Below are 24,238 nucleotides of genomic sequence, written 5' to 3'. Positions count from 1 at the left end.
TGACATTTTGGAAAAGGCAAAACTATAGAGATAGTGAAAAGACAAGGGGTTGCTCCTGCTTCCAACTCAAGATTAATCAAAAAAAAGTTAAATATGACCCCCCCCTCCAACAAGCCGATCAGTAACATGACTCACTTTTTATTAGCTGGTCCATCTCCAGCTTCCCGATGGCAACAACATCCATCAAGTCACACCTAAAGCTCTCCCTTTTCCTCGTTATGAAACTTCCCCACTTCTCTGTCTGCCTTTGAGTCTGTGCAAGTCATGGCAGTGACCCTTGCTATACCAAGCTTGGAATAAAAAACCTCTGTGTGTTTTCATTTGGGTGGTCTTCGTTTATTTTCACACTGGCAAGAATGCTAACACCCCTTCCCCTGACACCTTTTCCCTGCTGCCTTCACTCTAGTTGTTCTGCCCATCGTGGGAGAAGGGATGCATCAACTCAGAATTGCAGAGATGAAAGCACATTAGATGTGTTTAAAGTACAGAAACTCACTGTGTCCAGCAGTTTACAGTGATTCTAGCAGCTAGCCGCCCTTTTCATTAACACCATAGCACTGCAAGCTTGGGGAGGGGACAGCCAACTTGAGTAGGGAAACAGCCAGTACACCTGCCGAGAGTGGCTCATGGCCAATCCACAGTTGCACGCACAGCAAGGATCCCCCACACACCCCATGACCCCAAGGTGGAGGGGAGAGGTCAACAGCAGGCCAACCCCCTCCCCCATCCATGATGCTATTACACTAACTTCTGAGGATTCAGGGCACTCTTCAGAGCAAGAATCCCCAGAGGCTTCCACATGGAGTTTTTTTCTAATTGGAGGATAACTGCTTTATAATAGTGTCGGTTTCTGCTATACATTAATATGAATCAGTCATAGATATACGTATGCCCCCTCCCTTTTGAACTTCTCTTCCACCTCCCTCTCCAATCGATCCCTCTAGGTTGCCGCAGAGCGCTGGTTTGAGTTTCCTGAATCATACAGCAAATTCCCGCTGGCTATCTATTTTATATATGGTGGGCTGCCGTCTATGGGGTTGCACAGAGTTGGACACGACTGAAGCGACTTAGTGGTAGCAATGTACATCTTTCCATGAGGTTCTTTTGCCCAGCCAGTGTCCTGAGCTTAAAATAGCAGGCCTGCCCTGGGTGGACATTTAAACATCTCTGAAGCTTTGCCACTGTAACTATTCGGCATCTGTCTCCTGCCCAGCCATGCCCACCCTCACTCTTCCACTGCTGAGCTCTCACTTTGACCCTCAGCTGCTTCTAAGAACCTGCAAGGCACCAATAACCACTTAGCAGTAACCATCCAACTCTGTCGCCTTTGAAAGCTTTGGTTTCCCCCAGTCTTTCAAATACCCTAATTGTTGCATCCTTGAGGTAAGGGCATTGATTTCCCAGATCACTAGTGGTGAAATCATTAGCAGGTGGGCTATCACCAAGTGTGTGTCAGGGATTATTTTGCCCTGCAAACCATTCAGAGTGGTGTCCATTTCACCTGCAAGGTCACAAGTACACCAGTTCCCAAACCTCATCTCACCAGCTTTTCTCTTACACTACTTTTGCTAAGAGCAGATGCCAAAATGGAAGACAAAACACTGATTAAGTGGGAGTGGCGGGAGGGTCCTCACGATGAGTAAAGGGCCAAGAGCTGAGAGATAACCTTCTAACAACCTTGGATGGAAAAGGGAAGGGGTCTTGGATTGCAAGAATCTGTGATTATAGTAAGAAAAGTTTCTAGAAACCAACCCTTCACTGTTTAGACATTATCATTAAGCCAGTGACAACACCTTAGAGAAAGCTTTGTGTTAGAGCAGGCTTTTTTTTCCTCCAAATATACATATGATTTTTGCCTTTAAGATTTGAGAACATTAGGGTGAAAACTTGGGACTTGCACATATAGTGTGATGATCAGAGTCCCAGCAGAGGAACAGCCATCCGGAGACCCTGGAGTAATCAAAACTGTATGACATCTCAAATTACGGAGTTCTACTGCTTTCCCCCTTAATGGGCTGGGTGTTATTATGGGTTTCTGCCATAAAATAAATACAATAGAGAGAGCCAACTGTGCAGACGTGAAGAGAGTGTCGGAGAGCTCAGATTTTCCACAAATGTTAGGGTTTCTATGAGTACAAGGGTAAACTTTTTCTCAACCAGTCTTAGCAGCAGGTAGAGGCAGGTGGTGATCTCAACCTACCACCAACCTCAAGTCTTCAAAATCCATCCTACAGAGAAGAGACTGTGAGAGATTCTGGTTCTTGGATCAGGCTTCCAGAGTGCAGCCGAGTTCACTGAAATATGATGCTGCTGCAGCCAGGCTGTCTGCCATAGCCCTCAGGCCCTGCTGGACTCCTCTTTCATTGCATTTAATATTGATTTTGATTTTAAGAAATAAGATAAAATATTGATTTCAAATTTAAGGGAAAGGGCATATTATGAAATGAATCTCTTCTGGCAAAGCTTTGCAAGGTAGTGTTCTCCCTTACCATGGTAAGCAATAAATTCAGCTTTGTCTTATCAAAAGCCTTTGTTGTAATGTAGGGGGAGTCAACCAGCTAGAGAAGAGTGTCACCAAATTCTGAGCCACCAGGGAAGCCTGAAAATAATTACAAAGGGAAGGAATTAGAAACTAATAATTTGGATGATTCAAGGAGCAAGGGATGCACAGCTTGGCAACATCATAACAATGATGGACACTGTGATGTTAAGGCAACCAGTGCAGAAAATACATAATTATAAATGAAGAAAAACAAATTCATTGGGTGTTCATATGTGTGTTTGGGAAAAGATAAATAGAACATAGACCATATTATCTATCAAATGACCAAAAACTCTTAACTCTTCACATGACATAGAGAAGACTTGGCATTGTAGACTTAAAGAGAGAAGCCACACAGACAAATCAGATATGGAATATGCCAAACGTTGCGATTAACTCTTAGTGATGCACGGTTCTTTGATATTTGCTTTTGTGCTTGACTTTTGTCCTTTGGCAAGAGTGCAGAGGCAAGGGATGGAGGTAGGAAACCATAGGACAGGCTGCTTGATATTATTACAAAACTTCACAGAAGAGTGCTCCAAAAGCTTGAAAGAGCAGGAAGATGTCCAGGTGAATAACAGAGAATGTTTCTGTGTTTTTTTCCCTTTCTTTGCTCTTCAATGGTAAACAAAGACATCTGCATTTCTCACTCTATTCACCATTCTGTTCTCTCTTGAACTACGTTTGCTTCAACCTTCTAAAAGGCTGGATGTGTTCAGAGTCCTTAGAACTATACTTGAATAAAATCCAGTCAGAGACTATATGATGCACATGGTATGGGTTTGGAGTAGTAAGCATGAGTCAGAGACACTTGTTGGAGCACACTGAAAGGTACTGTTAAGGCAGATGATTAACAAAAGCAATCAGGGCAAGAGAAATTAGAAAGATTCACAAAGTAAGGTAAAGCAAAGAACCAATCAATAAGAAGTTGGAATAGTATACAGAAGGCAAGATAATTATAATTGTTAGAAGGGGATGACACAGGATGAGATGGTTGGATGGCATCACTGAAGCAATAGACACAAGTCTGAGAAAACTCCAGGAGACAGTGAAGGACAGGGAAGCCTGGCACGCTGCAGTCCATGGGTCAGACACACCGGTCAGCCATAACAAGTCAGACACATCTTAGCAACTGAACAGCAACAAATTAAGTAGAAAGTGAAATTAGAAACGGAAAAATAATACTATCACCGTGAAGTGTGAGTATGTTGTACAAACAGAGAAATTACTTATGACACAATCCAGAGATACACAGTAAGTATAATGTAATGTGATAGAGCATCCAATCTGAAATAAGACTGTAGAATATGATTGTTGTGAACAATTCTGGAATCTAATAAAAAGATATATTTTCGTCAAGGCTATGTTTGAAGTACTTAGAAGAAAATGTGAGTGTTATTCATTGCTCACTGCCATTCTTTAGAGATTTATGAAGTAGTGATAAGCACAGGCGGCTGTGAGCCGGCTCACTAAGTGCGGCCAAGAGGAGCTACCCCACGTCTGAGGTCAGGGGCAGCGGCCTAGAGTGCCAGGCTGCGACGGCACAGGAATGGCCAAGAGGAGCTACCCTGCATCTGAGGGAAGCTACTGCACTTCCCAGGTCAGTGGTGGCAGCTGGGAGGAGCTACCCCGTGTCTGAGGTCAGTGGCAGCCAGGAGGAGACACCCTGTGTCTGAGGTCAGGGCAGCGGCCAGGAGGAACTACCCCGCGTCCGAGGCCAGTGGCGGCCGGGAGAAGCCACCTCGTGCCCGAGGCCAGGGGCGGTGACCTTGAGGAGCCACCCAGAGCCCGAGGCCAGGGGCAGCAGCTGGGAGAAGCCACCCACGCCCGAGGCCAGGGCCGGCAAGAGCAACCCGAGGAGTGGTGGTTGTGCAGGCACAGGAGGGCCTAGAGGAGCTATCCCACGTTGAAGGTCAGGAACGGTGGTGGTAAGGAGATACCCCTCTTCCAAGGTAAGGAACAGCAGCTGTGCTTGGCTGGAGCAGCCGTGAAGAGATACCCCACGCCAAGGTAAGAGAAACCCAAGTAAGATGGTAAGTGTTGCAAGAGGGCATCAGAGGGCAGACACACTGAAACCATACTCACAGAAAACTAGTCAATCTAATCACACTAGGACCACAGCCTTGTCAAACTCAATGAAACCAAGCCATGCCTGCGAGGCAACCCAAGATGGGTGAGTCATGGTGGAGAGGCCTGACAGAATGTGGTCCACTGGAGAAGGGAATGGCAAGCCACTTCACTATTCTTGCCTTGAGAACCCCATGAACAGTAGGAAAAGGCAAAATGATAAGATACCAAAAGAGGAACTCCCCAGGTCATTAAGTGTCCAATATGCTACTGGAGATCAGTGGAGAAATAACTCCAGAAAGAATGAAGGGATGGAGCCAAAGCAAAAACAATACCCAGTTGTGGATGTGACTGGTGATAGAAGCAAAGTCCAATGCTGTAAAGAGCAATATTGCATAGGAACCTGGAATGTCAGGTCCATGAATCAAGGCAAATTGGAAGTGGTCAAACAAGAGATGGCAAGGGTGAACGTCGACATTCTAGGAATCAGCAAACTAAAATGGACTGGAATGGGTGAATTTAACTCAGGTGACCATTGTATCTACTACTGCAGGCAGGAATCCCTCAGAAGAAATGGAGTAGCCATCATAGTCAACAAAAGAATCCAAAATGCAGTACTTGGATGCAATCTCAAAAACGACAGAATGATCTCTGTTCATCTCCAAGGCAAACCATTCAATATCACAGTTATCGAAGTCTATGCCCCAACCAGTAATGCTGAAGAAATTGAAGTTGAACGGTTTTATGAAGACCTACAAGATCTTTTAGAACTAACACCCAAAAAAGATGTCCTTTTCATTATAGGGGACTGGAATGCAAAAGTAGGAAGTCAAGAAACACCTGGAGTAACAGGCAAGTTTGGCCTTGGAATGCAGCATGAAGCAGGGCAAAGACTAATAGAGTTTTGCCAAGATAATGCACTGGTCATAGCAAACACCCTCTTCCAACAACACAGGAGAAGACTCTCCACATGGACATCACCAGATGGTCAACACCAAAATCAGATTGATTATATTCTATGCAGCCAAAGATGGAGAAGCTCTATACTGTCAACAAAAACAAGACCAGGAGCTGACTGTAACTCAGATCATGAACTCCTTATTGCCAAATTCAGACTTAAATTGAAAAAAGTAGGGAAAACCGCTAGACCATTCAGGTATGACCTAAATCAAATCCCTTATGATTATACAGTAGAAGAGAGAAATAGATCTAAGGGTCTAGATCTGATAGATAGAGTGCCTGATGAACTATGGAATGAGGTTCGTGACATTGTGCAGGAGACAGGGATGAAGACCATCCCCATAGAAAAGAAATGCAAAAAAGCAAAATGTCTGTCTGGGGAGCCCTTACAAATAGCTGTGAAAAGAAGAGAGGCGAAAAGCAAAGGAGAAAAGGAAAGATATAAGCATCTAAATGCAGAGTTCCAAAGAATAGCAAGAAGAGATAAGAAAGCCTTCTTCAGTGATCAATGCAAAGAAATAGAGGAAAACAACAGAAATGGAAAGACTAGAGATCGCTTCAAGAAAATTAGAGATACCAAGGGAACATTTCATGCAAAGATGGGCTTGATAAAGGATAAAAATGGTCTGGACCTAACAGAAACAGAAGATATTAAGAAGAGGTGGCAAGCATACACAGAAAAACTGTACAAAATAATCTTAACGACCCAGATAATCATGATGATGTGATCACTAATCTAGAGCCAGACGTCTTGGAATGTGAAGTCAAGTGGGCCTTAGAAAGCATCACTACGAACAAAGCTAGTGGAGGTGATGGAATTCCAGTTGAGCTGTTTCAAATCCTGAAAGATGATGCTATGAAAGTGCTGCACTCACTATGCCAGCAAGTTTGGAAAACTCAGCAGTGGCCACAGGACTGGAAAAGGTCAGTTTTCATTCCAATTCCAAAGAAAGGCAATGCCAAAGAATGCTCAAACTACCACACATTTGCACTCATCTCACATGTTAGTAAAGTAATGCTCAAAATTCTCCAAGCCAGGCTTCAGCAATAGGTGAACCATGAACTCCCTGATGTTCAAGCTGGTTTTAGAAAAGGGAGAGGAACCAGAGATCAAATTGCCAACATCTGCTGGATCATGGAAAAAGCAAGAGAGTTCCAGAAAAACATCTATTTCTGCTTTATTGACTATGCCAAAGCCTTTGACTGTGTGGATCACAAGAAACTGTGGAAAATTCTTCAAGAGATGGGAATACCAGACCACCTAACCTGCCTCTTGAGAAATCTGTATGCAGGTCAGGAAGCGACAGTTAGAACTGGACATGGAACAACAGACTGGTTCCAAATAGGAAAAGGAGTACGTCAAGGCTGTATATTGTCACCCTGCTTATTTAACTTCTATGCAGAGTACATCATGAGAAACGCTGGACTGGGAGAAACACAAGCTGGAATCAAGATTGCTGGGAGAAATATCAGTAACCTCAGATATGCAGATGACACCACCCTTATGGCAGAAGTGAAGAGGAACTAAAAAGCCTCTTGATGAAAGTGAAAGAGGAGAGTGAAAAAGTTGGCCTAAAGCTCAACATTCAGCAAACAAAGATCATGGGCATCTGGTCCCATCGCTTCATGGAAAATAGATGGGGAAACAGTGGAAACAGTGTCAGACTTTAATTTTGAGGGCTCCAAAATCACTGCAGATGGTGACTGCAGCCATGAAATTAAAAGACGCTTATTCCTTGGAAGAAAAGTTATGACCAACCTAGATATCATATTCAAGAGCAGAGACATTACTTTGCCAACTAAGGTCTGCCTAGTCAAGGCTATGGTTTTTCCTGTGGTCATGTATGGATGTGAGAGTTGGACCGTGAAGAAGGCTGAGCGCCGAAGAATTGATGCTTTTGAACTGTGGTGTTGGAGAAGACTCTTGAGAGTCCTTTGGACTGCAAGGAGATCCAACCAGTCCATTCTGAAGGAGATCAACCCTGGGATTTCTTTGGAAGGAATGATGCTAAAGCTGAAGCTTCAGTACTTTGGCCACCTCATGCAAAGAGTTGACTCATTGGAAAAGACTCTGATGCTGGGAGAGATTGGGGGCAGGAGGAGAAGGTGATGACCCAGGATGAGATGCCTGGATGGCATCACGGACTTGATGGACACGAGTCTGAGTGAACTCCGGGAGATGGTGATGGACAGGGAGGCCTGGCGTGCTGTGACTCATGGCGTCGCAGAGTCAGACACGACTGAGCGACTGAACTGAACTGAACTGAACTAAAGTAGTGATGAACACTAAAGCACCAGGGAGTGGAATAGCAAGACTATGATAAGAGAGCAAAAAAGTGGGGGGAAAGGAGAGAATTTATCCACTTCATCTCACCTCCCAGTGACATAGGGATGGGTCGCATAGGCAAGGAGGTCACCAGGTTGCATTAACAGAAAAGCCTCTTGCCATATCTTAGTCCATTTGGACATCTGTAATAAAATACCATAGACTAGGTGACTTATAAACAACAGAATTTTATTCCTCATAGTTGTAGAGACTGGGAAGCCCCAGATGCAAGTATCAGTTTTTAGGACTCGTTTCCTGGTTCATAGACAACAGTCATCTTCTCCATGTCTTCACATGAAGGAAGGGATGAAGAAGTATTCTGAAGTCTCTTTTATAAGGGCCCGAATTTCATTCACTTTGACCTAATCAAGCTGCAAACCTTGGGGATTTGATTTCAACATAGGAATTTTCAGAGGACCAATAGTGCATGGCATGCAGGAGGCAGAAAACAAAAGGTGCAGGCTGAAGAGCTGAAACGGAATGTACGAGGATCTGAAGTGGCATCCAGAAAAGTTGATGCAAACAATATTGAAAGCCAAGATACAGGATGAAAGCGCCAAGGTTGTGAAAGGAGAAACTGAATGTTAGGCCACTCCAGAGTTCCAAGGTCAGAAGGATAAGGAGCAAAAGTGGCAGAGAGGCTACAGACGGGAAGGTAGGATGACAGCCAGGACAGTGGGACATTCCAGCAATGAAATTAAAGACGGAATTCAGGAGACAGATCATCTGTGTCAAATGCAGCTGAGAGATCAACTGAGAGCAGAAGGATGATACAGCAACCATGTGAAGCTTATCGGTGACTTTGTCGGGGGCAGCAGACAAGGGCCTACTTGGAGTTCAAGACTGAAGACGAGGAGAGGAATTTGGAGAAGTGATTACAGATAACTCTTTCCAAGAGTTTTATCTCAAGGGGGATAAAAGTGGGAGAGTAACTGACAAAAAGACTGAGATCAAAGGAGCTTCATTTCTTAAGAACAGGGAAATGGAAACTTCCCTGGTGGCTCAGACAGTAAAGCATCTGCCTACAAGGCAGGACACCTGGGTTCGAACCCTGGGTTGGGAAGATCCTCTGGAGAAGGAAATGGCAACCCACTCCAGTACTCTTGCCTGGAAAATCTCATGGACGGAGGAGCTTGGTTAAGCTACAGTGTGGGGGGGTCACAAAGAGTCGGACACGACCGAGCTTCTTCGCCTTTGTGTGCTTAGGAGACTAACCCAGAAGAAAGGGACAGGTTAACAATGCAAAAGAGGAGAAAACTGCTACAGGAATAGCACTGAGTAAAGGGGATATATGCTAGCATCTTGGGAGAGGGGCTGCAGGGACTGTGGATCCATGTCCACTGGAGATGGGGCAGAGCATATATTAAGAAGGCAGCTAGTTAACCGTGGTGGAGCAGAAGGTAGTTCCCTCTGGATTACTTCAATTTTCTGAGAGACCTGGAAAACAAAGTCATGAGCTGAGAATGCATGCATGCAGGAGAGAAGGTACTGGAGGCTCAAGGAAAAAGGAGATGTATAAAATAATCCTACAGGAGAGAAGAGGAAATGAAACGTACCAGGGACAAGTATATGATAGGGATAGCATTCAGAGCCCATGGAAGGGATGATGTGGAGCTTATGCACCAGACTCTGGAGCAAGAGGGACTGAATAAGAGCCCAGCCTCCACCAGCTTCCACCTATGTTATCTGGGCAAGGTAGCGAACATCTCTCTCTATCCCTCCCTTTCCTGCTCCATAAATTAGTGTGCTAATTTGCTTCAGTCATGTCTGACTCTCTGTGACCCCATGGACTGTAACCCACCAGGCTCCTCTGTCCATGGAATTCTACAGGCAAGAACACTGGAGTGGGTTGCCAATTAGGGACAATAATAATATTGATATTTTCTCACAGAAAAGAGGATTCACTGATTAGATGGATGGATGGAGAGACAGACAGACAGAGAGATAGACGGGTAGAGATAGACAGCATAGAAATGTGCCTGAAACAGAGTTTTATAGGAAAGCTATCTATCCTGATGTTAATGACCATGGATTTAAATTCAAGATAAACACCAACCAACAGTTATCAAACTCACTTAACTCCCTCTTCTTTCACCACAAAATACAGGAAGTTACCAAGTCTTGTCAATCCTGTTTTTTGTGTGTGTGTGAGTGTGTTTCGCTTTGCTTTTTAATTTTTGGCTACACCATGGGGTTTCTGGGATCTTAGTTCCCCCACCAGGGATCGAACTGTCAACCTTGGTGGAGAAAGCAGAGTTCTCACTACAGGACTGCCAGGGAATTCAAGTCTTGTTAATTTAAAAAAGGAAACTTTAAGGTATAATGTTGCATCAGATAAAATTACTGATGTTCAATTGCTGATTTTCTACAAATATATATATATAGTTCAACTTACTATGTTCCCTAACTTCTGCCAGACCAACTTTAGATAAGGGGCCCAAACTGTAACAGAATGTAAAATTTTTGTCCTGCTTTATTGAAAAAAGTGAAAGTGAAAATGATACTCACTTAGTGGTGTCTGACTCTTTGTGACTCCATGGACTGTAGCCAGCCAGGCTTCTCTGTCCATGGAATTCTCCAGGCAAAAATACTGGAGTGGGTAGACATTCCCTTCTCCAGGGATCTTCCCAACCAATGGATTGAACACAGGTCTCCTGCATTGCAGGCATATTCTTTACTGTCTGAACCAGGGAAGTTTACTGGAAAGTTCCTTCAAATGCCAGAATACATCTGCCTTTCCATATCTTTTTCTGTATCTATTCCTATTCTATTCTAGAACTTCAGGACACACTCACACACACACATGCATGTGTATCCCTTTTAAAAAGTTTCTTTTTAAAACAACCACTGGCAAAAGATATTTTTCTAAATTGAAGAAAAAGGCATCTAAGCCAGTCAGGAGATAAATGAGTGATGTTCTCAGCAAGTGAAAGCAAACTGATGGATCCACTGAGTAGAGAAAGATCAATTGAGCCCTGGAGGGAGGAAAGGATGCTTGAGCAGGGCCCACCCGAGCATTTCACCTGAAACAGAGTTCCCAGAAAAATATCATGAAGATGAAAGATAAGGCAAAACCCCAAGAGGCAAACACCCTGAAAACAATAACAACCAAACAAACCCTCTAAAAAGTCAACTCTCATTAAAAAATGAAAAACAGAAAACACAGGAACCCTCAAGCCTGAGACGAAATGACTTGACTGTTTTTTCTTCAGTATATAATGCAATATGTTCCACTCAGTCAAACATTGATTCCATCCTGAAAACTTCCAAGATAACCACAGTTACTTCAGATTGAACTCTGAGTCAATTTTAAAAAAGATTCTCAATTCTTCTGAGCAGGTTTATAAACCTGTTGCATAGTAATTTACTTTAAAAAAATATGTGGCTACTGTTTCTAAAGAGCTGAAAACATCATTTACGTTCAATCTGCTGCTTGGGTGGTAAGTAAGACTGTGTCCGTGATCGTTCCGAGCCACCTTCCTTTTAAACCGGAGAGAATGCCCAGCAGATGAACAAGCTGCAAGGTCTCCCTTGACTCCATGCCAGAGGAAAGCATCTAACAAACATCAACTTTGAAATATACACTTCCACCCATGTTTACACAGGGACAATTTTATTTTCTAACTTAAAATAGTAAAAATAAGTTATATCGCCAAGAGGAATTCACTGCCCAACTATTTCTTTTTGCAGCTGAGATGCCAAGATGCATAATGAATACGGAATTAATGTGATTTCTACACATTTTAATTGCCAAATTCAAGTTGAATGAACTGTATTAATGAAAACGCAAGGAGTTTCAGTAACCCTTGACTTAATCCATATTTAACAAGTATTGACAGGCTTTTTTTTTCTTTTTCTTCTAGGAAGGCAATAATCACACACCATCTGCTGCCAGTTAAATGGAACTAATTCAATTGTTAAATTACAAATGTAAAGGACTGAGTTATAAATATGTTTGATTAAAACAGACGCTGGGCAGATTTCTTTTGGTCGTGGCTGGTTCCGCCAACCCTCAATCATTGAAGAGTGGAAAATTCGTCCTCTTTCCTTCTTTCTTTCCCCCTCATGCTTTGCAGTTTCAATGTATGAGCACTGTTGTCAGAGAATGAGCAGAACAGGAAGTGATAAATAGACATGAGTCCCTTCTAGGTCTATGACTCCAAATAAAAGCAGTAACACCACTTCTTGTTTTAAACAACGACGACACAAGTGACCAAAACACTGTATGCCTAATGGTAACTATAAAACAGTGTTTTTCTTTGTACTGTAGCATTCCGATTCATGAACTTCTAGACTTAAACATTTAGTCAATGAAAGTGAAGTCGCTCAGTCGTGTGCGACTCTTTGCGACCTGTGGACTGTAGCCCACCAAGCTCCTCCGTCCATGGGATTCTCCAGGCAAGAATACTGGAGTGGGTTGCCATTTCCTTCTCCTTCTAAATGATTTCATTTAGTCGATGAAATCATTATTAATCACTGCTTAATCCATTCAATTCTCTGAGTCTATTTATGGTATTTATATTCTCCAACTTATAAAAATATCTAGGAATTTTAGTTACATATGGCAGATGGTCTGTTTCCTAAGCTACTTGATATAAGGATGAAAGAAAAAAGATACAGATGCAAAAGTACAAAGAGATTAGGAAAGAAGAGGAAAGCAGACATGAGATTAACAGATTTTGAAAGATGGAAAGTAGATGCAGAAGTTGTAAAGGGCTTAGCAGAGGTGGGGGAAAAATAAAAAAAAGTTACGTCTCACAGAAAGCCTGAGGATCTCAGCCACTGGAGGCACCAATGCCTTGGAAAGCAGAGTAGAGTTGAAGGAATGAAAATTAGACTTTATTAAAAGCTGGAATACAAATCTTAAATGCTCAGCTCTCTCCCTAACCCAGCACAGCCAGGCCACTGTCCTCAACTCTAGTCCTTTCTCTCACTGCAACTAGAGAAAGCCCATGGATAGCAACGAAGACCCAGCACAGCCAAAATAAGTAAATTAAAAAGGAAAAAAACCACATATATATGTATATAACTGAGTCACTTAGATGTACAGCAGAGACTGGCCCAACATCTAAATCAACTGTACTTTAACAACAACAAAAAATTTTTAATCGGCTAGACCCATGCTCATCTTTTTATACCACTTTAGATTTTTCAGAATAGTCATAATTTCAAATATTTAATCTCACTACCATGATAAGCAAGCTTATGCTTTTCAGATAATGTGACCTCATTTTCTGCTTGAAAATTATTGTTCCTCGGTCTGTTTAACTGGGCTTCTCTAGTGGCTCAGTGGTGAAGCATCTGCTTGCCAATGTAGGAGACATGGGTTCAATCCCCGGGTCAGGAAGACCCCCTGGAGAAGGAAATGGCAGCCCACTCCAGTATTCTTGCCTGGGAAATCCCACGGACAAAGGAACCTAGCAGGCTACAGTCCATGGGGTGCAAAAGAGTCTGACTCAATTTAGCGACTAAACAACAACAAATTTTAACTTAGGCATATCAAAGAACTCAACGCTGCACAGTCTATCTGAACCTTTTATACCAGATACAGAAAAACCTATTACCTCTGTCTTCGATGTGATAAAGGTCACCTTTAGACGAAACAATCATCATGTGCTGTTTTGGTCTTGGCATTTAAAGAATTACAGCTACTGCTTTAGAAATATAGATCCATTTTGAAATCACATGTCACAGTTTGCTTAACATTTTCAGATAGCTAAGTTGGTGATGGACAGAGAGGCCTGGCGTGCTGCGATTCATGGGGCCACAAAGAGTCGGACACGACTGAGCGACTGAACTGAAATCATATGGTACACTGCAAGTAAGGTGTGGGTGTGGGTGTGTTTGTGTGCACGTGTGCTCAGTTGTGCGAGTAAAGTGAAGAACTTTAAAAGAGAATAAATAAAAGGTGGATGAGGAAACAAAGGGCAAATAAAGAGACAATATTTTCATATCTATCAGTTCACCAAATTCTCTTAACTGAATGAAATAGATTAAAGTTTACAGATGAGGGAACTAAGGTTGAGGAGCTTTTAATCTGCCCTGGATCACACATCAATTTTGGAGAAAGAAATGGCAACCCGCTCCGGTAATCTTGCCTGGAGAATTCCATGGACAGAGGAGCCTGGTGGGCTACAGTCCACAGGGTCACGGGGAATCGGATACGACTGAGTGACTAACACATACATCAATTTAATTCAGCTGCTTTGTACCTGATACTGCACCACCACACACCAGGAATACAGTGGTAACAGGTTTCACAGAGCTCACAAAGTCAGAGAGAACAGATAAGAAATCACTGATGGATAAGCAAGGTACCACGGCAGCTAAGCCAGCCTTCCTGGAAAACTAGCAGTTAAACTGAAGCCTGGAAAACTGGTAGGATTAGCTGGGCAAAATTAGTTAGTTTTCATGCATGTAATACTACTTTCATATTTTTTTATGAGAATTTTAGGGAATATCCAATATATACAATTCATGTTTCCCATCTGCTATGGATAAAATGTGTCCCCCCAAATTTCATAATTTTGAAGCCCTAACCCCAATGTGATGGTATTTGGAGGTGGGACCTTTGGAGGTTAATTAGGTTTAAATGAGATCATGAAGGTAGAACTGCCATAATGAGATTAATGGTCTGGAAAAAAACAAAAAAGAGAGACCAGAGCTTTCTCCTACCATGTGAGGACACTGAGAACTCTGCCAGCCAGAAGGCGGGTTCTCACCAGAACTGAAATCAGCCATCAACTTATTCTTGGACTTCCAGCCCCCAGAACTGTGAAGAAATTCATTTATGTTGGCTAAGCCCAGTCGATGGCATTCTGTTATTGCAGCCCAGGCAATTAAAACATTTTTTTATAAAACTCCAAATCTACCTAGGATGGCAGAAGAAAAGTATAAACCAGTAAGTCAGAAACAGGCAGACTTGGATAAAATGACTTGGTTTTGAATCCAAATTCTTCAAATGGCTAAACCTCTCCAAAACAGAGTTGTCAACTCTGTAATAAACATATTGACCTCATAGAACTGTTGTGAGAATTAAATGAGTTAATAAACATGAAGTCCTTGTAAAGGGCTCAAAAAGTGATAACTACCATCTTTATGATAACAAAAGATGTTATGAGACTGTCAAAGAAAAATCAATCAATCTAAAAATGTAATGGAAAATTTTATTCAAGAAAAATTTGAGGATTCTAACCTGGGAACAGCATCTCAGAAAGCTCTGAAACTGTTTCACCCATTAGAAGTCACAGCACAGTTATATGCATTTTTTGAAATAGAGGGCTATACAGTAAGTGATGCATTATTGACAGGTTAAACAATCCAGATCTAAGTGTCTTGGGCCTTCAGGAGATTAGGAAGGAATGTTATCTTTAAGGAGTTGTTGCTGTGAGGAGAATGTAGCTCTTTCTGGTTGAGCGGGTGCTTCTGCTGATCAGGCGCAGTTTGTTCAACACATAATGCAGATAAATAATGTACAGTGCAGGGAGTAAGGAGGCCAAAGGGCAGAGAAAATATTTTCTGTTTATCTCTTTCTTGTCTTGCCATAAAATATTAATTTCGTTTCACAATATCGTACCTATTTATGTGCCAAATGATTAACTAGTATAAAAAAATACTCAGTTTTCTCTTCAATTTTTGCTCCTTCCTCCCTTTGGAACTCTGGAGAAGAAATGGCAACCCACTCCAGTATTCTTGCCTGGAAATGCTATGGACAGAGGAGCCTGGCACGCTTCAGTCCATGGGGTCACAGAGAGTCATACAGAACTGAGCAGACATGTAAGCACACCCTTTGGAACTCACTCCCATCACTTCTCCCCAGGTCCCCACCTCTTATTTTTCAGATCTCCATTTAATTATCCCCTCCTCTGAGAACTTGCCTGAGCTTCCTTGAGCCCAAGAAAGCCTCTCTTTCTTTCTTCCCCTTCTCCTGATGGCAGTATCTCAGCCCAGGATTCTTTAAGAACTTGTTGTGCATGCTAAGTTGTTCCAGTCAGTCCAACTCTGTGTGACCCCATGGACTGGGCCCACCAAGCTCCTCTGTCCATGGGGATTCTTCAGTCAAGAACACTGGAGTGGGTTGCCATGACCTCCTCCAGTAGATTTTCCTGACCCAGGGTCAAGCCTGTGTCTCTTAAGTCTCCTGCATTGGCAGGCAGGTTCTTTACCACTAGCACCACCTGGGAAGCCCCCAAGAACTTGTTACCAAATGAAATTACCCATTTTAATTTCATAAGTTCTTAGTTATCTCCTATGATAGCATAAACCTCAAAACCAACGGCATTTTCCCTGAAAACCCAAAGATTATTCTGTGAATCTTCATCCATTTCCAGAAAGAGAAATGTAAGTCAATCCTATAAATTTTCTATTATTCAGTGTTTAAATGCTAAATCATTTATTAGTGAGAAATATCCTAAATCAAAAATTATTTCTTGAATATTCCCTTCATGTATAGATTGATTTGGGGAATTTTTCTTCTGTTCCATTTCTGCACTTATAGAAAATCTATTCTGTCTTGATTAATATAACTTTTTTTAAGGCATTTTCTTAGCCAATGTCCTTACCCAGAAATAATATCTGGCATACAGTAGTAGCTCAATGAACATTTTGAACAAATGACTAAATGCTCTTGGATTAATAAAGTATATATCAGATAGGAAGAATTCAATGATTTTATCAGGAAATTTACTATCTATGTAGAATCTTAATAGTATCTGTGGGGATCATCACCAAGAAAATAATATTCTATTGAGGAAGCCAGTGTCCACAATTTTGGCAGATGCCCCCATGAAGCATTAGAATTTATCTTGATCTCGACTATATGTTACATATATACACTAAGTTGGTATGAATCCACAATGGTAGGATTGAGGTAGATACAGATAGCTACAAGAGGCAAAGTTATCAAGACATGACTGCGGAAAGAATCTGAGCATGAGGATATGCGAGTAGAAACTTCCAAAATTAAAAAATGCCCCAAATCCCCCAAATTTGATGAAAAATGTCAATTTCTAGAACCAAGAAACACACCAAGTTCCAGGCAGGATAAGTTCATAGAAAGCACAATTAGAAAGATCACAATCAAATGCTAAATCAAAAGAAAAGTAATTCTTGAAGTAGAATAAGAAAAATGGTTGTAAAATTACTGCTAACCTCTCATGATATGGAACAACAATAGTTAAGCACTGAGTGAAAAACAAAATGGTCAAGCCAGAATTCGATATCCATTAAGACCATTCAAAAATTAGGGTGAAAACCAAACATTTCAGATTATCAAAAACTGTAAAAATTCACACTAAAAGATGTTTCCCAAAAAATGCTAACAGAAATTCCTCAGGCTAAAGGCAAATGACACAAGGTGATAACTGTTAGAAGAAATGATAAGAATATGAATACATTTTCTATAACAGCCTAACAAATCAGCCTAAAAGCTAGTTGGCTGGTGGGTTTAGTCACTAAGTTGTGTCCAACTCTTGCAACTCCATGGACTATAGCTCACTAGGCTCCCCTGACCATGGAATTCTCCAGGTAAGAATACTGGAGTGGGTTGCCCTTTCCTTCTCCAGAGGATCTTTCTGACCCAAAAATTAGTAGCTTAATATAAAAAAAGTATTCTTCTCTCTCATAGGCCTGTGAGTTAATTGAAATCAGCTGGGCAATACTTACTTGAGATCTTTCATGTGGTTGCTGGCTAGAAGCTTACCTGAGATTTCTCCATATAGCTTGAGCTGCTCACAGTGTGGTGGCTGAGCTATAAGGGGAAATGCTCTAAGGAACTCAGTCTGAAGCTGCGAGGCTTTCTATGAGCTATCATTGAAAGAATAACACAATTTCTACTGTATCTTATTGATCAAGCATTAAAGTCAGCCCCAAGTCAAGAGCATTAGAAACCAGATTCCACATTTCAACAGAGTAGTAGCAAAATTGTAGCAATGTTTAACCCATCAAAATATATTAAAAGAATATAAAACATAAAATGCAATCAATGACAAAATGTTAAATTCTTTGTGTTATATAATACTTAAAAACAAACATAATGTATTTAATTGCAATGCATATGGTGCAAAAACACATGGGGCAGAGATGAAAAGAGTATTATGCTGGGAGCCAGCATGAGGAACTCTGCCCATGGCAAAGGTCATGAGGAAGGAGGCTCGGCATACCCAAAGGCAGGATCGAGCCTCAGGAAACCTCTGTTCACGAGCATCTACCCCCAAAACCAGAGTCTGTTTTATGCTCTCACCGATACTTCTGACTTTACAGAGGGCTCTCCCCCATCACCATTTCTCTCAGAGGAGTTAACTTGCAGCTCCAGTTAATAAAAATTCCTGGGCATGACAAGAGTGTTTCAACTTACAAACTCCTCTGAAGGTTCTCTAGCCTGCCTGAGAGGGTTCATTCAGCCACAAGTGATTGTTTACAGCCTCCCAACTGTGAGAGGCAAGAGATGCTTTAAAATTTTCTAAATACAGACTCTTTTGAAAAGTTAGAAAATTATTAGTATAGTATAGTGGGTTGATTAGGAATTATATTGGTGAAGGGTTTTTCATTTATTGTGCCAATAATTACTGCTAATTCCCTGCCCTGGGTGTGACAAGGGTGTCTCAGGTCAAACCTCTCTGCTGACAGACTAGCTTGTGTGACAACCTCTCAACCATAAACAGCACAGAGAGTTTGAAGTATTTTGAAAGTCTTAATTAGCATAGGGCTTTTCTCATTGTTGAGTCAGTGATTGTCGCCAGGCCTCCATATCCTTAGGCACCTGGGAATATATTAATCAATGTATTTGGAATACAGAAAAGGAAATATAGTAGTTTTTGATGTTAGCAATACTAGACTTTTTGAGTTAATGAATTTTCTCTTTTGTTATAGATCACTGTGCTGCTGCTGCTGCTAAGTCACTTCAGTCGTGTCCAACTCTGTGCGACCGCATAGATGGCAGCCCACCAGGCTCCCCCATCCCTGGGATTCTCCAGGCAAGAACACTGGAGTGGGTTGCCATTTCCTTCTCCAATGCAAGAAAGTGAAAATTGAGTGTGAAGTCGCTCAGTCATGTCTGACCCTCAGCGACCCCATGGACTGCAGCCTTCCAGGCTCCTCCGTCCATGGGATTTTCCAGGCAAGAGTACTGTACTATGTTATAAATCATTGTGTCCTTGCTATGCAAAAATGTAACTTTATCACTATCTTAAGACTAAATAGATATTAAGGGAAACATTTGTAAAGGGTTTTCATCTGTTGGGCTGATATTTGCTGCTAAATCTCCATATTCCTTGCCCTTATAATGAATATAACTAGCATATAGGAGAAATAAGTATTAACCTTTAAGATTAATCATGTTAAACCTTCAGTTCAGTTCAGTTCATTCGCTCAGTTGTGTCTGACTCTTTGCGACCTCATGAGTCGCAGCACGCCAGGCCTCCCTGTCCATCACCATCTCCCAGAGTTCACTCAGACTCACGTCCATCGAGTCCATGATGCCATCCAGCCATCTCATCCTCGGTCGTCCCCTCTCCTCCTGCCCCCAATCCCTCCCAGCATCAGAGTCTTTTCCAATGAGTCAACTCTTCTCATGAGGTGGCCAAAGTACTGGAGCTTCAGCTTTAGCATCATTCCTTCCAAAGAAATCCCAGGGTTGATCTCCTTCAGAATGGACTGGTTGGATCTCCTTGCAGTCCAAGGGACTCTCACCAGTCTTCTCCAACACCACAGTTTAAAAGCATCAATTCTTCGGCGCTCAGCCTTCTTCACAGTCCAACTCTCACATTCATACATGACCACAGGAAAAACCATAGCCTTGACTAGGCGGACCTTAGTCGGCAATGTCTCTGCTTTTGAATATACTATCTAGGTTGGTCATAACTTTTCTTTCAAGGAGTAAGCGTCTTTTAATTTCATGGCTGCAGTCACCATCTGCAGTGATTTTGGAGCCCAAAAAAATAAAGTCTGACACTGTTTCCACTGTCTCCCCATCTATTTCCCATGAAGTGATGGGACCGGATGCCATGATCTTCGTTTTCTGAATGTTGAGCTTTAGGCCAACATTTTCACTCTCCTCTTTCACTTTCATCAAGAGGCTTTTTAGTTCCTCTTCACTTTCTGCCATAAGGGTGGTGTCATCTGCATATCTGAGGTTATTAATATTTCTCCACAATCTTGATTCCAGCTTGTGTTTCTTCCAGCCCAGCGTTTCTCATGATGTACTCTGCATAAAAGTTAAATAAGCAGGGTGACAATATACAGCCTTGACGTACTCCTTTTCCTATTTGGAACCAGTCTGTTGTTCCATGTCCAGTTCTAACTGTTGCTTCCTGACCTGCATACAGGTTTCCCAAGAGGCAGGTTAAGTGGTCTGGTATTCCCATCTCTTAAATTCCTTTCTTGATTGTAACCCACTACACCCTCACCCTATAGGAATGCAACTTTATTTGGAGGGTGGTGCTTGGTTTAAGAAAAAAATCACCCCTGGAAAAAATAAGTTTTCTGGTTGACTGACTGTTATCAGAAAGGGCCATAAAATGTCAGCAGGCCTCATGGCCATAAGATGATATAAAACCCATAAGACCTTTGTATAATTTTATATGAAGCACCTGATTGTGACAAGGGTCATGTCTGCTGATCCCCGGGTGATTGTATTCATCCCTATGTGTAACAAAAGGTATATAAACAAACCTGAAAAATAAAGAAATGGAATCAGTTTCTGGAAAGACTGATTCCCCCGTGTCATTCTTTCTTTCCCCGTCTGGCTGAATTCCCATCTGGAATGTGGGTACTCACCAAGCCTGCTAATTTTGCCTGGGCTTCTAAGATCGGACCGGGGAGGCCTCAGTGCCTCCTCTTCTTCGGGAGAAAGGAAAGACGCCTGTGGCCCACGTAGGTGGTGATTGGTATTCCATGTAAACCAAGTTATTCAGCCTCCTTTTCTCCACTAATTTTCCTACTACACTATCCGTTTCTAATCTCTCTATATATCTGTAATTAAATAAGTTTTTTCCTAGGATGCCTACTCTGTCTCCCCTTCGAATTACCCTGGATCCACCGGGGCTGGACCCCAGCAATATTACACCAATGGAAGACTCATACTTTGTATGGACTAACACAATATTAACTCTAAGATTTTTATTAATTAAAGATGCAATTTGCAAATCCTACAGCAGCATTAAAATCCTTTCAAAGAAGAAGAGCTAAATGTCAATATAATTATCAAAATAGATTTTTTTTAATATTTGGGAAGGAGAGGGTGGGACAAATTGATAGAGTAGCATCAACATACATACACTATCGTGTATAAAATAGAGAGTAGGCAGGAAGCAGCTGTATAGCACGGGGAACCCAGCTTGGTGCTCCATGATGACCTATGGTGGGATGGAGGCTCTAGAGGTAGGAGATATATGTATACACAGGATGGCATAGATGGCAAAGAATCTGCCCACAATGCAGGAGACCAACATTCAATCCCTGAGTCAGGAAGATCACCTTGAGAAGGGAATGGCAACCCACTCCAGCATTCTTGCCTGGAAAATTCCATTGTCAGGGGAGCCTGGCAGGCTTGCAAAGGTTGGACAGGACTGAGCGACTAAGACTTTCACTTTCATAGCTAATTCACATTGTTGTACGGCAGAAATGAACACAATATTGTAAACCAATCATACTCCAATTTAAAATTTAAATTTTGTTTTGCCCTAAAGAAAGTAGGACAAAGGAAGCAAAGGAACAAAAAGGAAACAGTTAATAAAACAGTGGATTCAAATCCAGTCATATCAACAAATGTATTAATTTTAAACAATCCAAACTTTTCACAAAAAAAGCAATCAGACTAAATTTTTTTAAAAAAAGGCCCTATAGTACATCTTTAAAAGATGTACTTTAATACAAATGAAAGGGATGAAATACAAATATTTATCATGAAAAAGATTTTATCAGTGGCTATATTAACATCCCTGGTGGCTCAGATGGTAAAGCATCTGCCTGCAATGTGGGAGACCCAGGTTCAATCCCTGGGTCAGGAAGATCCCCTGGAGAAGGAAATGGCAACCCATTTCAGTATTCATGCCTGGAAAATCCCATGGACCGAGGAGCCTGGTAGGCTACAGTCCATGGGGTCGCAAAGAGTCGGACACAACTGAGTGACTTCACTTTACTTCATATTAACATTAGACAAAGCAGACATCAAGACAAGTAGTATCAAAAATAAAAGACTTAATCTTGAAAAAGAGTTAATACATCATGAAGATAAAACATGTGTAATGTGTACACACCTAACTATAAAGCTTCAAATTACATGAAGCAAAAGCTAACAAAATTAAAAGATAAACTAAATAAATCTAACATTACTGTTGGATAGTCTTGTATCCCTTCTCAGCAATTGACAGAACTACTACGCTATCAACCAACTTGATCTTACTGACATTTATAGATACTATACCCTAAACTGTAGGCTATGTTTCTTTCCAAAAGCATGCAAACATTCAGCTAAATAGACCACACACTGAGCCATAACACAACACCAATCATAAACCCAGTAAGGTGTTTTTACAAGAATTGATCATCTAGTTCTAAAATTCATATGGACCTAGGATATACAAAACAATCTTGCAAAAGAAAAAACAAAGTTATAAAATATATGTTGACTGCAAGATTTACTATTAAGCTACAGTAATCAGTTAGAGCTTGGAATGTAGATAAACACAAAGTTGGAACATGATAGAGTCCAGAAATAGACTCATATTTACACAGTTAATCGATAATTGACAAAGATGTGAAAGCTACTGAGTGAGCTGGAAAATCCCATGGACCGAGGAGCCTGGTAGGTCACAACCAACAATTGTAATAATTTTAAACGAGCCAAACTTTTCACAAAAAAAGCAATCAGACTAGATTAAAAAAAAAAAAAAGGCCCTATAGTACATCTTTAAAAGATGTACTTTAATACAAATGAAATGGATGAAATAAAAATATTTATCATGAAAAAGATTTTATCAATGGCTATATTAACATCCAACCAACCAACAGTACTGAGACAACTGACAAAGGAGCCTGGCAGCCTACAGTCCCTGGGGTTGCCAAAGAGTCAGACAAGACTTAGTGACTAAACAACAACAATAACTGAGACAACTGGACTGGACATTCAAATGGAAAGTTGAGTAAATAACCTCTACCTCTACTTACCACATACAAAAATTACTCTGAATGAAGCAGGGTCCTAAAAGATAAAACAATAACACTTTTAAAAGAAAACATACAAAAAAATCTGGCAGACTTAAAGGTTTCCTGGAAAGCAGAATGAAATTATCACAAGAGAAAACAATGAAAAAAATTAGGCCTTCTCAAAATTAAAAATTGCTGATCAAGAGACGTCACTGAGAAAATCAACAGCAAATTACAGACTGGAAGAAAATATTCACAAAACACGTACCTGACCACAGTCTTATATTCAGAATATTATAAAAAATTCTTTTTGAGAAATAAATAGTAAGCACATCCACAAATACTTAATATCATTTACCATCAGGGAAATGTAAATTAAACCCATAAACCATCACTAATGAAATTAAAAAGCAGTACAGCTGTTTTGTAGATATGCTTAGCATTTGTTACACAAAGAAACATACACCAGCACTTTACCTAAGCAGCTCCATTCTTAGGCATTTATCCAAGAGAAGTGAGAACATACGTCCATAGAAAAAATAGACTTACAGAAGAATATATACAGATTTTGAACCACAGCCAAAACCAAACTCATTTCAATTGCACGTAAAACATTCAGCTAGATAACCACATAAAACAATGGCAAATGTCCATTATTGACAGAATGAAATGACAAGCTGCCACATATTCATATGATGGAACATTACAATATGGAGAGGAACCAATTTGTATTAATACATGCAAAAACATCAATGATTCTTAAAGACACTGTTCTGTGTGAAAGCAAAAAAAAAAGAAGGATCCTAACACCCTTGTGGCTCAGCTGCTAAAGAATCTGCCTACAATGTAGGAGACTTGGGTTCAATCTCTGGGTTGGGAAGATCCCCTGGAGAAGGAAAGAGCTACCCAATTCCATTATTCTGGCCTGGAGAGTTCCACGGACTGTACAGTCCATGGGGTCTCAAAGAGTTGGACATGACTGAGCAACTTCCACTTTGATTCTGACTTTTAACATACAAGTCAATCTAGACATGAAGTTCTAGAACAGATGAAACTAGGTTAAGATGAAAAAAAGAGAACAATCATCACCTGGGTTAGGAGGGCAGGAAGAGTGACAAGAGCAGTGTGCCTTTGGAAGGGACATAAGTTAACTTACTGGGCAGATGAAGCATTTCATGTCACGATAAAGATGCAGTATC

This window comes from Capricornis sumatraensis, chromosome 15 (genome assembly GCF_032405125.1).
Source record: "Capricornis sumatraensis isolate serow.1 chromosome 15, serow.2, whole genome shotgun sequence".
NCBI lineage: Eukaryota > Metazoa > Chordata > Mammalia > Artiodactyla > Bovidae > Capricornis > Capricornis sumatraensis.
This window is presented reverse-complemented; position numbering follows the sequence as displayed.